Consider the following 16,161-nt stretch of genomic DNA (forward strand, 5'->3'; position numbering starts at 1 on the left):
GTGCTGTTCCCAGATCTTACTGCTTCGCTGCCTGGCGTCTTTCACCCGTGGGTATCGGCTGCCCCAGGGCCGGTGTCACTGTGACCTTTGAGGCCGCTCCACTAAGTGCTGCTGTGTCTTACTACACTCCCAGGCACCGTGCCAGGCTCAAAAACGCCCGAGGCTGGGAATGCCGGGGTGTCCTCTGGTGTCTGGAAGGAGGGACAGGGTCCAAAACCCCTGCCTGGGTGCCAGGACTGGGTCTGGAACGGTTCCTGTTGCATTGCGCAGAGATAAGCAAGGTAGGAAAGCCACCTGGAAGGAGGAGGGGCGTAAAGCAATTAATGCATAATATTAATAATGATCTTATTCCAGCTCCGCTCATTATTACAAGCTTTGCTCTAGTCCACCATGATGTGCTGCATAAAGCAGCTATCTCCTGAATCTGATTTCCTGTTTGGAGATGATCTCTAGCTGAGAAATTACCTGCTCTCAAAGCTGATTAGAGTCCTAATCAGCAGATTCTTCACCAAGCCTTTAGACAGGCCCCAGAATATAGAAGGAATTCAGGATAATTTCCTGCACGTGCTTGATCACCATCCAGGCACACCGAGAGGACGCCAGGGGAGCCAGCAGCAGCAGCCTGCCACGGGCAGCACGGCCAGGGGGCTTGGGGCACTCCGGAGAGGTACCCCCAAGTCACCCAGCAGGGCTCAGGGACCCTCCTGGGGCTGTTTTCCCCCAGGGGAGCAACACGGGAGAGGCCCAATGTGCCAAAAGCCATTTGGGGGGACTCACCACCCCTCCACTTCGTGTCCCTTCGCACCCGGTCCAGCCCCGTTCCCAAAGCAGGGAGTTATTTTCTCTCCTCCGCTTCCATCGCAGCTCCCATGGTTAAAAAGTGGCTCCTAATTCCCAGCCTACAACAGCCAGCTTAAAACCTATTTGTTCTTGTGCCAGCGCAGTCTTTTAGCTTAAATGGTTCTTTTCTGTACCTGGTGTTTACTCGCCTGATATATTTATGGGGAGTAATCATCCTCCTGCTTTGCCTTCCTTCGCGGGGCTAAACAAGCCAAGTGCTTCCAGTCTCAGCTTATAAAACAGCCTCTCCATCCCGGCCATGCTAACAGCTCTTCCCTGCACCAGCTCTGGAGTGAATTCATCTCACTGACGGCCGGGCGCATCGCCGGGTCCCTGCGTGGCCACCAGCACCCTCACCACCTCTGGAGCTCTCTCCTCCATGGTGCTCCGGGCCCCATGCTCCCCTCTCTGCCCCGAGGCTGGCAGAGGACGCACAGACTCATCACACCGAACCCGGGGGGGCGATGGCATCACCATGCTCTGGTGGTCACTAATAACTTTACCTCTCCTGTGCTATTCTCAGCAGAGATAAACCTCCAGTGTCTGATGAGCCAGAACAGAAATATCCAATGGCTTCTCCTTTCTTTTTCTATTTTTGCTGCGAGCTGGTTAACCCTGAAATCCAATTACTGCTCATTATTCGGTGGAACTTGCCTCTTATCAAACGGGCACATTGTGGGGCCGCTCTGCCAGCTCCGAGCGCTAATGGAGCTGCAAATTGCTGCAGCCACGCTGACAGACAGCCCAGCCTGAACCCGGGGCTGCCACCCCGCGTCCCCTGCACATGGGGCTGCGGGACACCAAGCCCAGCACCCTGTCCCCGGGCTGCCCCTTGGTGCCAAATGGCAGGGACGTGCCCGCGGGCGAGGCAAGCGCAAGGGCGCACAGGGCTCGGGTGGGCTTAGCGAGCGATGAGCAGCCTCTAAAGCTGCCAGGATCCTCGGGCACGGTGTGAAATGCACGGGGCTGACCCAGGCTCGCCGCGGGTTGGCCCCGGAGGCTCGGCGTGCAGGGGATGTGCTCTCTGCATCAGAGCCGGGGAAGTGGGCGCCCGGCCAAGCCCGAGCGCCACCTCATTCACATTCGGTGCTGAATTCAGCAGGTGGGAGAAAAAAAAAAAAAAAAAAAAAAAGGCAAAAAAAAAAATGCTTTGCAGTTTTCTTTGCTGATTAAAGTCATAGCACAGCAAGTTTCACCTACGTTCATTAGCAGGAGGGGAGGGAGGGAGGGGGATGTTCCTGCAGCAGCTGCTGCCGGCACCGCTCCCCTGGCACGGAGCATCAAGCATCCATCCCCTGACCCCTCTGCACGGGCTGGATGCGGCCCCTGGGACATCCCTGAGAGCCAGGAGGTGCTGGCAGGGTTCCTCCCCCCCCCCATATGCCACCATCCTGTGCATTTGGGGCTTCCTCATTGCCCCAGAGCAGCTGGGGAGCAGGAATGGGAGCCAAAGGATGGGGACGGGCAGGGAGAAGCCAGCGAAAATCTAAATGTAATACCAAGTAAATTAATATACAGGAGGAGGAGGCAGGTTTTGACTGAACTTACCACACAGCTAGGACGGGGAATTGCACACAGGAGATGTGACAGCCAGCGGGACGGCTGGGCAGGGAGCTGGGAAGGCTTTCCCATACCCAATTCCCCAGGGGGCTCGGGCACAGTGTCCCCTGCTTCCCCAGGGCTGGGTGGCAGCCCCAAAGCTGCCCCTCCTGTCCCTGCTTCACGTCCCCAGGGCTTGGGCCTGAGGGTTGTGATGTGGCTTTCCAAACTCTTCACCACCACCATTTCCTGAGCGTAAAAAGGGAGAGAAGCAGGGAAGAAATGCAGCATCCATCACGCCTGGCGATGGCTCCTGGAGAAGCAGGGGCTGCCACCAGAGCGGGCACTGGAGACAAGTTACTGGAAGGCTTGAAGGGCCGTGTAAAACAAAAAGGCTTTCCCCAGCCTTGGCCCACAGAAGATGGAAATCAGAGGGAACTGATGAAAGAGCAAATCTAATAAAGGGAGTTTTAATCAGAGCAAAAGAGAGCGGAGAAGGGGGGGAACGGATCGGAGTTGTAAACTGGCTGGAAACCAGTCCCTTCGTTATCGCCAACACATGATCGGAAATTAATAGTGTTTGACATTTCATTAATTTAAACCATGAGTCTTGGGAATAGAGAGAGAAAAAGAAAGAACATTATTAATTTTAAAGACCTCCTCCCGGAAGGGCTCACGCTGAAAAAGAAAAGAGAAATGTTAGAAGAAAAATGTTTCTTTATGTTTTTTCCCCTGCTTTCCTCCTCTCCCCTCCAGCTGCAGGAAGGCTTGTTAACCACCAAAATCCGAGGGCTGACCTCCTGGTGCCTCTCCCAGCCCCAAGCAGCGAGTGTGGGAAGGATGGACAAGGAGCAGGGAACTTGCACGCCCCGAGATGTGGAGCTGGGCAGAGCCCACGAGGAGCCTTGCCTTCCTGTCAGCATTGCCAAGGCTCCTTGACGGAAAGCAGCCTTCACCCTGTCCACCTGGAGCAGGCAGGCAGCACGGGATGTCTCATTTTATATGAAAAAAGGCAGGTTTTGACATTGCCCTTCCCTAAACCTGACTTCCAGAGCAGAGTAAAGGTGAGCAGAGGAATTTCCCCCACTGTCCCCGCAGCTGAGCGTCCCAGGGTGCGCACTGTGCCAGCGACTACCCACCTCCCCATTGCATGCCCCATTTAACAGTATTCGCTGGGGAAATAATAAAATAAAATAAAATAAAATAAAATAAAATAAAATAAAATAAAATAAAATAAAATAAAATAAAATAAAATAAAATAAAATAAAATAAAATAAAATAAAATAAAATAAAATAAAATAAAATAAAATAAAATCACAAATCCTGCTCTCAGCCCCTGGGGAGCCTGGGCCCAACCCCATGTGTGCCATGCTGAGCCCAGCGCCCAGCTCCTGGCGTGGAGGCTGAGGCCGGCCTGGGTTTGCCTCTCGCTCTCCTTTATCGCTGCCTTCTGACAGAGAAGGAACACAAAGGGGATATTTATGAGCCCTACAATAGGTTGGTTTGGCTCGGGGCTGCGTTTAAAGCACCTCCACCGTTTCCAAGCCTGAAGCGCCTCTGAGATATTTACAGCCTTTGACAGCTGGAGGCGGGCACAGGTTAAAGCTCCCAGCCTCGTACACCCAGACCTCGGGCAGAAAATGTGAGTGCCCACGGAGGGAAGATGCTCTCCCGGGCGGGAGCACGGCTGCTGTGCCTCTTCGCCTCCACCCCAGCCCTGCCGCCACCCAGCCCCGGCTGTGTCGCATCCTCCTCCCTCTCCCACGCTCCCTTTATCTCGTGTTTATTTCGCTGCTCCGCTTTTGCATCCTATTCATCTGTCTCTCCTGCCATCTCGCCTCGCAAGGCTTGTCAGGAGAAGAAAGAGCGCGCCCGGCTTCTCCCAGCGCTGCGCACCGAGCAGGGGCTGCAGTCAGGTTTTATTTCGGAGCAGGGAAACCGACTGCATGCAGGTAGGGCAGGAGATGTGCCTGGGAATAACACCGCTGGTAGCAAGGAGGGGGACACATGGGGAGCAGACCCCCAGGGGTCCACGTCCTGGTCCATGGGGCAGGATCCTGCCCGGAGCTCCTCTGGGGAGCTCCCCCCAACAAGCTGCTTCCCTCCCCGCTCACAGCTACACAAGAAGCTGCTGACCCACCAGCTTTGGGGGCTGGGGTCCTTCTTGTCCCCATGTCCCATCTCATGGCACTGCTCCTGCCAGGCGTGCTGGCACCCCTGCGAGTTCCCAGTTCCTGGAAGAGGACAGGACCGCAGTGCCCCTCGGACACCCCCATAGCACCCCTGTAACTCCCGGGGGGGCTTCTCCAGCCTCACAGCCAGCCTCAGCCTCCCTGTGCACAGGCTGGAGCTCTCATGTGCCTTTCCACACAGCTTGGGTGGGTTGTTTGGAAGCGGTTGGATTAAAAAAAATAATAATAAAAAAATAAAAACCTTAAAAGCCTCACCCTAAAAACCATACAACCTTACCCTAAAACCCTAACCCTAAAAACCTTAAAGCCCTAACCCTAAAATTAGTGACCCAAACCCCACTTGGAAGTTGGTATTTCTTTAAACAAGCATGCTCAGCCCTAAATCCCTCTTTGTGTGGGCAGAGGTGGCTGGGGACCCTGAGCACCCAGACACAGAAAGCACATTGGCTCCTTGGGGAACGTGAATCACTGAGTGCGGGGAACCAGCCGTGAACCAGCTGCAGGCTCCCAGTGAATTATTCACAGCCCGAGTTTTTGGTGATTCCTGAAATAAAGATACCAGAGGCCGTGCCACGGAGCCTAATGGGATTTTAGATTAAAAGAGTTAACGAAAAATAACAGCCAGCTCCACAGATGGAGCCCTGTAAGGTCAGCCAACGGGTGCACGGCAGCACTGCCTCCTCCCACAGGGATGCTTTTCAAGCCTGAGCCCCAGCCTGAAGGTCCCCTCGGCTAATTGCTGGCCTCATCCTCCACGGTCGTGTTTCTGGGAGGGAGGGGGGGTACACTCCGGGAGCCCCACGGCTGCTGTGTCACCCCGTGGGCAGCATGGCCCTGGGGGCATCCTTGGGGTGATGGTGGGGGCACTCCCGGTGGCACCAGGGTGCCCAGCAAGGAGCGCAGCAGCGGCACCAGGACAAGCTCCCCATCACCCTCAGCCCTTGTGCGGGTCCTTGGGGACCCTCAGCCCAGGACTGTAGGACAGAGGACAGCAGCTCGTTAGGAACCGAGCTGATCAGCGAGTGGGAGCGAACCCGAGGCGGGGGCTCCCAGCCGGGGTCCCTCCGGGGAGCGGATCCGGCCCCTCGCCAGCAGCCGCCCCGGGGAAGCAGCCGCGGGCTCTCCAACGCTCTCAGCCCCCGCTGATTGCAATCAGCGCCTCATTCACCCGCTTCTGTTTACCAATTTTCCAGGAGATATCATACTAATGAGGGAGCCTGGCAATCAGGCAGCCTCCCAGAAGCGGGGAAGGAGGAGGAGGAGGATGCTGGTACCTGCTGGCAGCACCCACGGCACCCTCGGAGGAGGCACCGAGCCCGATTCAGAAGCCGAGGGGGAGACAGGGGCAGCAGGAGGCCATCCTGTGCCTCCACCTCTCCTATGTCTCATGCAGACACAGAGCATTCACTCACTGGCATTATTAACTACCTTATTAGCAATTAATCCATGCAAAGGTTTGGCCTGGCCTTCCCGAAGTGCACAGGGCAGCAGCGATGGGAAATGGGATTTTTTATATATTTTTTTTCCACCTCTCCCTGCAATTGTCTGGGTATTTGCTCTCGAGGGCACAAGAACTGAAGCTTTCCAAAGAGATGTTACATAAAAAAAAAAAAAAAAGGCTCCAAGAGGCACTGGAGCGGGTACCCAAGTTGGGGGATGGTTTAGGGAAGGATTTCTGGCATGGAAAAGAGGTGAAAGGGAGACGGAGCTGGGGGAAGGCATGGCACAACGAGAGGGATTTAGCAACGAGGCAAAACCGGCCTAAAAATATGGCAAAGGAGCAAATAGCGATGGTTCCCAGCACCAAAAGGATGGGCTAAAATCCCGGCTCGTGTAACTCAGCAGCAATCTTGGGCAGGCGCTGGAGCTGCAATAATTTACAATAACTGCTGGTTAAAAACCGCTCGGTTTTACGGCTACCAGGGATTAGGGTGTGCGAGAGAGGGGAAGAAGGGAGGCGAGTCGGGAAGGCTTTATTTACACGGCAGCTCAGGAGCTGCTTCAACTGATTTGGAGGCAGGCGAACAATTAATTGCATCTTGGAGGAGCCGAGCTGTTAATAACGCTCCCCACGGTGGCGGTTTGTAAATGGTCCTGCCGGGGTGCAGCATCGCAGGGGAAGGGCAGAGGCAGAGGAGAAGGGTCTCTGGCTGGGGTTGGGGTTTTCCTGCCATCCAGCTGTGCCCAGCACCTGGATGCCAAATCGATATCATAACGACAGCACCACGAGAAGGGGGAAAAATCCTATTATGACGTGGGAAATATTTATATTACCTCCCACTCTCCAAGGCACGGTTTTTAACTGGGCACAAAGGGTAGGGTTTGCCTGCAGAACCCACCAGAGGAGCAGCTGGGTGAGGAGCTGCCGTGCTCCAGCCCAGCCTGGGGCCACATCCTGCAAGGTGCTCGCCCCCTCCGCCCCCCAAACCCATCCCCAGGACCTGCACGCTGCCACAAATCAGAGAAATCCCTTTGCAGGAGCACTGACTGTTTTTTTTTCTTGAAGCACAGCCTCCCTGGAGCTACTAATAATTACTCCAGACCCAGACTTTAAAGCACCACCAACACTAAAAAAAAAAAAAAAAAAAGAAGGTTTTAATTAAAAAATTAATTTTTCCTGACAGCCCCTGTGGCTGGGCACGGCGTTCAGTGGGGGGAGCAGAGCGCTGCCCTTGCCATGCTGCCCCCGGGCTGTGCACCAGGGCTTCGTGGTGGGGCAGCAAGGGGTTGTGCAGCCTCACGCTTCGGGAAATAACACCAAAATGCGTTTTTTTGGGGGGAGCGAGGAGACAGAGCCCCCTCCCTGAGCAGAGACCTCCCCTCTGCCGTCACCAAGCCACCAGTTCACGCATGTGGATGGTGTGTAGGTGAACATTTCCCCAGAATTTGGGGACAACGCTTGGTAATTGCTTATGGGGAGCTGTGCCAGGAAGGTGCCGCCTGCTCCTGGTGTCCACACAGCACCAGGGGACAGGGCGCAGAGAAAAATTGTGGTTTGCCCACAGCTGGCTCACCTCTGGCCCTGCCTCTCCCCCCCACGGCCCCAGCTGAGCTCCAGGCCTCGGCTGCTTTTGAATAATTCCCGTTTTCTGGACTCTCGTGAAATTAAACGCCGCCAATTCGCTCAGCAGAAAACCCCGCATCCTGCCGCAGCGTCCCTGCCAGCTGTGACCTCATCCCCCCAACGACCGTCTTTGGGAGCAAATTAATAGAAGCAGCCTAATTAATTAATCAGGAAGAACTCGCGAGGCGAACTGGACGGTGGCTGGTGCTCACGAGCTGCCCAGGAAGCTCCCCGGGTTCCTGCTCGCCCAGCACTGACGGTGCTCTCCCTCCAGCCAAGAGCTCTGGAGGGACGCTCCCCAGCACCGAGGTTATTAACGAGCAGTGAACCTTTAATTGCTCCCTGCTCACGCTGACCTGCTGGCCCTGGGACACAGCCGAGCCCAGCTGAGGATGCTTTTGCTGCAGCCCCACTCCAGCCAGAGGCGAGCCAAGGCTCCAGCAGAGCCGCCGAGCCCCGCACGTACATTTTCAGTTTATTCTCTCACTCTTATTCGCTGGTGGTTTTTCTCTTTTCGCCTCCTTCTCCCAGGGAAAACTTAATAAATCTTTGAAATCATCAAAAAGAAATGCAGCTCGGATGCTCGGAGAGCGCAGTTAAGTTGCTCCCTGGCAGCGTAAAGCCAGGCTGTGAACCAGCCATTTCCGTGCCGTAACGCAGGACGAAAACAGGAGCCTGGGAGGAGAGGGAGCAGGAACGGGCTCCCCTCAGCCCCATCTCAGCCTCCCCATGCTCAGGGCTGAAGCATTTGGGAAGCCCAACCCAGGCAAGGCTTCCCCAGAGCACCAGGCACTGTCACCATACCTGTCACCTCCTGTGTCCCCAAGCTGTGCCAGGCACACAGCGAGGCCACAGGCTCCGCAAGCCCTAGTAAGGGACAGGCAGGCACAGCAAAGAACCCAGAGGGTGCCCATCTCTCTCCGTCCCCTCCCATTTTCTCCTTTAATACCATTTTATCTGAGGTTGGGGTGACAGGACCTGAGACCAAACATCCCTGGGGGATGACACTGGTGGCATTCACCCGGTGGCAGGACCAGGGGTGGGCACAGGTGGCACCAGGGCAAAAAAGCAGCCCCCAGAGGAGCAATGTGGCTGCTGGAGATGCCATGGGACACAGCTCCTGCAGCACCCCCAGGAGTACAGGACTCTCCCCCTGCTGCAGTGGCTGGCACCGGAGCGAATTGCCAAGCACGTCACCAAGCCCTTGATTGACTCTCCGAAGCCTCCTGCTTTTTATGCCTTGCTTTATTAGCACTGCCTCGGAGCAGAGCACAATTAGGAGTATATTAGCGATAAAAAAGGCAGGCAGAGCTCACCCCCAGCACTGCAGCAGCACCAGCACCGGTCCTGGCCACCTTCACCCGCCTATATTGATCACCCTGCCAGCTCATTTCAATAATTAGGGCCAGATGGAGCCCATTTGGATGTTTAAGGAAACAACCCCAGGAGCATCCCTGGAGCTGTTGGTTGGGGCAGAGGGGTGCAGCCGCCTTTTGCTGTCAGATCTTCCTCCCACTGTCACTTCCCACCGTGTTGCATCCCTGAGCAGATCAGGGGCAGGCAGCAGCATTAACGCTCCTATTTATACAGAAATAATTGCTGGCGTGCACCATCCCTTATACAAACAGTACTACAGCCACGAGCCCGCTGGCAGCACAGAAATGAGGCTGGCAACGCATTTCCAGCGTGGTGCTGGCGGGGCAGGAGCCTTAAGCACGGAGGAATGGATCCGCTGGGGTGAAGCTGGATGGGGCAAGCAGAGCCCCTCAGCACAGCCCCGGTCCTGGTGGCTTCCCCACCCATGGGGCCGGAGGTGAGCACCGCCAGATGATCCTAACATTTTTTTTCCAAGCGTGCGTCACGGCAAGCTCACGGTCTGCAGGTGTTTGTTGTCCAGGAGCAGCAGTCGAGCCCCGTCGGGTTTATTTATGCATACTTCCCGTACCTGGAAGTCACTATTTACACGAGCCCGGCGTTCCCATGCGCTCGGGTTGTGCCGGAGCCAGCCCTCGAGCCGCAGCCTGACAGCTGTCCTGCAGCTGGCTGCCTGGCCGGGAGGCCCTGGATCCTGTGGCCCCTCGCAGGTTTTATTCACTCCTCCGTGCCTTGGGAGGGGGTCTGCATCCAACTCGAGCATCAGCCTTCCTCCCTGACCAGCCCTGAGGAAGATGAAGGGGCAAAGCTCGCCCCACGTGGCACCAAAGCTTTACATTTAGGGCAGGAATCCCAACTGGCTGTGGGGGATAGCAGCACTGCAGTGCTGAGCAGCATCAAGCTACGGCCACTGCATGGTGCCAGCCATGGGTGGCCTTGCAGGGACATCCTTGACTCCCTGACACGGAGCACGGGCACAAACCCAGCCCTCAGCACCTCATTCTCTGCCCCTTGTCCTTTTGCGCATACCTGAGTGCTCGCTGCCCTGCCTAGTATTTCTTCCAGCCCTTATCGCACCAGCTTGCTCTCACTGATATTTTTTTACTGTGTCCTTCTCTATTAGTCACAGGAATTAGGAAAGACAGTTGGTATTTCATCATTAGATGTATCGCATCCAATAAATTGATCATTATTCTCTGCTGATTAGCAGCTCAGTTTCCATCAGTTTAGAGCAGTTATGCTTTTTTTCCTCTCTTCAAGCAGCAGCACGGTTTCTCTTCAGATCTGTTCTAATCAAAGGATTAGAGCTCTGCAAATGTCCTTTGCATACGCAGGAAGGTTTTTCTCCCTCTCGGAGCGAGCGTGCTTTGAAGCCCTGCCTCCCAGCCCCGCACGCCGGCCGTACCTGACCTGCTTTAATTTTAGCCTCGCCTCTATCTGCCGCCAGCTCATTTATTTGGAGCAGAGCTCTCGGTCTCTCAGCTGTGGGGCAGCTTGGATGCTCTCTTTATGATCGCCAAGCCCCCCGAGCTCACCACGAGACGCCCCCCATGCAGGCACCGCTGCCCTCCGAATGCAGCAGGGTCCCCGTGGCCCCATCCCGCAGTGCAGCTGCCAGCATTTGGGGCATTACATCCACGGCTTCCCAGGCTAAAATAAGCACGATGGCTGGGAGTTATCATCTCTTAGACCCTGGAAGTCAGCCCCACCTGCATCCAGGCTCAGCTGCAGGGTGATGCCTGGGGGGTTCACAGCCCCCTCCGCCCTGCGCTATTTGGGATTTGGCTCTGCTCAGGGGGTCTTCCAGCTCTTCCCATGCTTCTGAGCCATTTGGGAAGGTGGCTGAGAAGCAATTTGGAGTTTCTGGAGATGAGACCAGACTTGGCATTGAAGGCAGAGGGGTGAGCCCCCCACCCAGGGGGTGGAAAAGAAGCACCTCTATGCGCTGCTGCTCCTGCTGTGCCCGGGTCAGGAGAGGACCTGCAGCCCCGCGTCCTGGCACCCAGCACCCCGGGGCCATGCAGAGGCTGGGGAAGCACCTGGAGAGGAGCTGCTGGAGGCTTGGGGCAGGAGGCCCCATGGGGAGCAGCCAGCCCCAGCCCCGAGCTGCTGCCAGCTGCACCAGGCAGCCATTTCGGGCAGCTTCTGCAAGGCGCTGGGCTGTGCTGTGCATTCTGGAGTGCCATCTGCTGGCACCTGGCCCCACCAAGATGTCCCCAAAATCAACCGGAGCACATGGGAACCAAAGGATGGCCCCTCTGTGGGGAGCCCCAGACTTTGCTGCATCCCAAAAAACAGCCCGGGGAGCCACAGGCAGCCCCAGTGCTCCCCTCACCACTTCAGTTCCCCCTCACCTCCCCAAAAAGGCAGTTTTTTTTTTTTTTTTTGTTAAACGTGATGCCCAGACCCACAACACTTCCTCCATTCTGCCACCCTGGCCAGCACATGCCCATCTGTTTTGGAGAAAACAGCCATGCAGTGATCCCATGAACTTCCACCCCCCTGCCAGCCTCCAGTGATGCGCTATTGGGGCTGGGATGTTAATTGCCCAATTCCTCCATTTTTTTTTAAATTTATTTACCAGCACAGCACACGGCTCTGTGGCTGGGGGATGGTGTCATTATCATTTCACATACGTTAGCTTTAAATCCCCAATAATCCCCCCCGACCGGAGCCCATTCCAAGTGAGCAGTGAAATCCAATTTCGGATCCCCTTCTCGCCGGCTGCGCAGCTGGAGCCTCCTTGGCGAGGGCACAGAAATCCCTTGCAGCATCCTCACCCCCCTGCAGCTGCCCCGGGAGACCTTCCCCAAGAACAGCACCGAGGCTGGATTCAAAGCAGACCCCAGGAACGAGGAGGGCAGAGGCAGCGAGGCCAGGAGGGGAGGCTGCCCCCATAAGCAGCAGGAGCAGGGCTTTCCTCGCCCCGTGCTGGCCTCCGGGGAGGCCACCGATTAAAGCTGCCACTCGCATCGATCCAGCAGCCTGCCAGGCAGGGGAAGGGAGGGCTGCCCTGCCAACACGTGCAGGGAATCTGAGGGAGAAGGAGCTCGCAGCACGTCAGGAATCTTTCTGTCCCCTCCCCAGAAACTAAGCTGGCATCCCTGGCTTCCCCGGGATGGCGTTCGCCTCGCAGGTCCCACATCACCAGCTGCAAAACGCCAGGAGCAGGGAGCAAGAGAGGGCAGGAAGGGGGTGAGGAGGGGCAGGATGATGGCCCCGGCCCACCAGAGAGCACAGGCTGCCTCGCATCTCCAGTCATTTTGGTCTTTCCTCACATTTCCCAACTAAGGAAGCCTTTTGAGCTTCCCCCATGACCAATTCCCCTCCCACCGCTCTCCCCCAAGCACGTGCCACACTTACAGGGGCACTGGTGGGAGCCACGCACTCCGAGAGCAGCCCCCATCCCCTCACCCCGCACATCCTGGCAACACAAGAAACGCTTCAGGAATGCACCCAGCCCTTTTAACAAGTGTGGAATAAGAATAACGATGACCTGAGGAAGAATTGAGAAGTGTGATGTGCCTCCAGCACCACCCCTGATGGTGGCACCGCTTTTGGGGAGCCCCCAGGCACACCCCATGGTGCCAACAGCCCCGCGTGCCATGCTCACAGCCCACCCTGCCTGGGGGAGCTCCTCAGGGGTGAGCAGACCCCGGTACCCCCCCGGCACTGGCTCAGCTGCTGAATGCCTGCTGGGGAATAAGGCAGAAGCCTCACTCCAGGTACCCAGCGGGTGGGTCGGTGGCACAGGGAGCACCGAGGAGCTGATGGGAAGAGGCTGGAGACACGAGCACATCCTCGAGGAGCCCACCAGAGGACAGAGATGCCACCAGGAGCGAGGCTCTCGTTACTATGGCAATTAGCACAGCCTCCCAGACCCCATTGTGTGCCACGGGATGGGGGCAGGCGAGGTGCAGAGCCCCCCGTGCCACCCCTGGCACCGTGCTCAGCTCCAGCCCCCTGCACAGCCCGGCACAGAGCCCCCCACTGACGGGCAGGTTTAATTGAATGTTGCTGCCTTTACGTTTCCCTTTCCGGCAAATAAAACCAGAGCAAGATAAAAATATATGATGCTTAAAGGGGACACCGACAAGGCGCTTTTATCGGTTTAATTTGCCTCTTACTCCGTCTGTTTGTGACGCTGGCTCACAAAATAGCATTTTTCCCCTGGCTGAATTCTGTCATTTTTCCAGCTGGCAGCTGCTGACCCAGGGCCCTCTCCCTCCTCGGCGCCCCACGCAAGGCACCGGGTCCTGCACGCAGAGCCCAGGGGTAACCCACATAAATCACAACGGGGAGACAGCACCACAAGAACCGCACTTTGCCTTGGGAAGCTTCCCCATCAGGCACCAAATTTTGGCCAAACGGGGCAAATCCAAGGGCGCAGAGGTGCTGCGCCTCTCAGCGGGATGCTGAGCACTGCTCTGGGGGTAGGACACAACAAGGGTCCCTCAGGCAGGAGCTGCCCCTCCTGGGCTAGGGAAGAAAAACACCATTTGTCCTGCTCTTGTGATCATTATGGCAAGCCTGGAGGTTTAATTTATACCCCAGCTCCCAGAATTAACAGCTGGAAAGAGAATATTAGCTTTCAGTTAAAAGCTGGGGATTTTTAGCCCCAGCGCATGAGAAATCCCAGCTACTCTGCCCCATTAATTTTGGGGGAATTTACAGCCACCCGGACCCAGAAGTGGGAATCCCAAGTGCTGCTTCCCTGCTGGGTTTGCTTGATGTGCTGAACGAATGCAGCGTGGGGAAGGGTCTCTTGGAGCCCAGAAATATCTGTGCCACCACCTCCCTACACCTTTCCCTTCCTCATCATCCCGAAGGAGGATGGGTGCCGAAGCAGGGAGACCCTCTCCAACAAAGCCAGGCCAGGAGGGGTCACCTCCCCCCGGGACAAGCCGCAGGGACACCCCCCGCCTGCAGCAGCCCCCTGCCCACCTCGGCCGGGGGGTCCCCAGCTCCTGTCCCCGCAGCCGCGGTGCGCTGGTGCCACCTCCTGGGCGCGCCATGGGGACGGCACCGGCACCCTCTTCCTCGCTGCCCCCGAGCAGCGGCTCCCCCCGGCCCAGAGCCCCCCCCCCCCCCCCAAGGCCCTTGGGAAGGGTTTTAGGAGGCTGGGGGCTGGCTGGTGCTTGGGGCAAGGAGAGACTTCTCCACCTGGAGCAGCTCCCCAGGAATATACAGCTCAGCATTCACCCAGGGTGGAAACGTGGGCACCTCCCTGAGCCTGCTGGCACCACAGCACAGCTCAGCTCCTCTTCCAAAGCACCCTAAATCCAGGCTAAAAAGAAATGGGCTTTATCGATTTCCTTTTTAGTGCTGGGAGTGATGTGTTTGGTGCTCAGGGAAGAGCAAAGTGTTTTAGTTGAGGGGAGGCACAGCCACAGCACTCCCAGCCCCAGCAGTGCAGATAAAGCCCATCTCACACCAAACCCCATGCCCAAAGCACAAGGAAATCAGGAGGCTTTCTGCCCCATCACAGCTGCTGGGGGTCACCCCAGCTCAGTGCCTTTTTGGGGTTTCAAAACAAGCCCCCATGGCAGCAGACACATGGGGGAACATCCCAAGGCAGTGCCAAACCACAGCCAGGAGGTGTTTGCTCACCGTGCTGCCAGAAACTCCTGAGCCCCATCCTGGCCCTCCAAGGGCACGGCACAAGGCAGTGCAGGACAAGGCTCAAAAGCCAGTAGCAGGCACCACTCCCCAGCCCAGGCACCTCCCCTGGGGGCAGGACCCCACTGCACAGCACCTGAGATGGGCAGGATACAGCCCAGAGCCACAGCACACCTACCCCGGTGAAGAGAAGCAAAGGCTGAAGGCACTTGAGCTTAAATACATGCAAGGCTGAGACCCCAGGTGGGGTTGGTCAGGGCAATTAGCACCTCAGGGTGCTCTCCGGGCCCTGAAGCTCTCTGGGGAGCTGTTTCTGACCCACACAGCTTCCAAACCCACAGCCCTCAAATCCCCACAGCAACTTTTTCCTCACCAGCCTCCCTCGCCCTGCAATGGGAGCCGCCAGCCTCACGGAGCAAGATGCGCCCCAGTCCCCAGGGGAGCCCCCCACCCAAACCCTTGCACACCTGCCCAGATGTTGCAAGCTGCCCATCGCTTTCTCTCTGAGCAGGTAGCAGAAATATTCCTGGCCTGGGTCAAAGCAACCCTCGCTGATGTCCTGCTCCTGGGCAAATGGGACTGTGGCCATGCTGCACGGCGGGGAGGTGCCCGCAGCTGGCACCACGCAGCGCTCCAGGCCCCTCCAGCAGCCCCCGTCCTGACATCCTTTCGGCCAGGTTGGACCCAAACACGGTGGTTTGGTTCCTATTAAATCGTGGGAGCGCTTGGGAAGGCAGCTGCTGAGCAGCTAAGTCCCAGCAGCATTGCTGAATGCGCTCCCTGCTGCCAGCACCGGATGGGACACCCCGGCCAAGGGCTGGCGGCGCGCTCCAAGCACCGCTCGCTGCTCTCCCCCCGCAGCTGGCTCAGCAGCGCTTTATTCCCTGCTACAGCCCTGCACGGTGCAAGCTCGGGGCTCTGTGGCAAGGACAGGAGCTGGGACCCCGCTGGGTGCCCCTGCCCTGCCCAAACATCGCGTGGGTTGGGTCCCCCAGAGCCCCGACCCTGCTGGGTGCCACCTCCCCAGAGCCACCCTGCACCAGCTGTGCCATCGCCTCGGCCTGATGCTGGCTGGGGAAGGGGAGAAGGAGGGCTCGGAGGGATGCATCCTGGAGCTGCCATGAGTACCGATGGAGATGGACGAGCCCTGAGCACGTCATCCCTCCATCAGTCCCAAAACCTGAGGGGGAAAGCTGGGGACTGGAGGGAGCGAAGCAAGGCAGAGCTCCTGGCAGAGCCGGAGATAAAAGGCAGGAAGGGGAATACTTGGCAAAATTGAATCTGTACAAATCAGCAAGTCTGCCTAATATGTAACCCACAGACTAAATAGAATTAGCTAATGAACTTACCGAGCCCCTGACAATTATTCATAAATAGTCAGTGAGAGAATGGCACATCCCAGGTTTATTTAATGTCTTTATTAATGATCTGAAAGCAAGAGTAAACAACACATTAATTACATCTGGAGAAGACTCGGAGCCGGAAGGTGTTGCAAATGCTGCCAAAGACAGCAAAGTCACACCACAGGCCCTA

This window comes from Aythya marila (assembly GCF_965140915.1).
Source record: "Aythya marila genome assembly, chromosome: 11".
In the NCBI taxonomy this organism is placed as follows: domain Eukaryota; kingdom Metazoa; phylum Chordata; class Aves; order Anseriformes; family Anatidae; genus Aythya; species Aythya marila.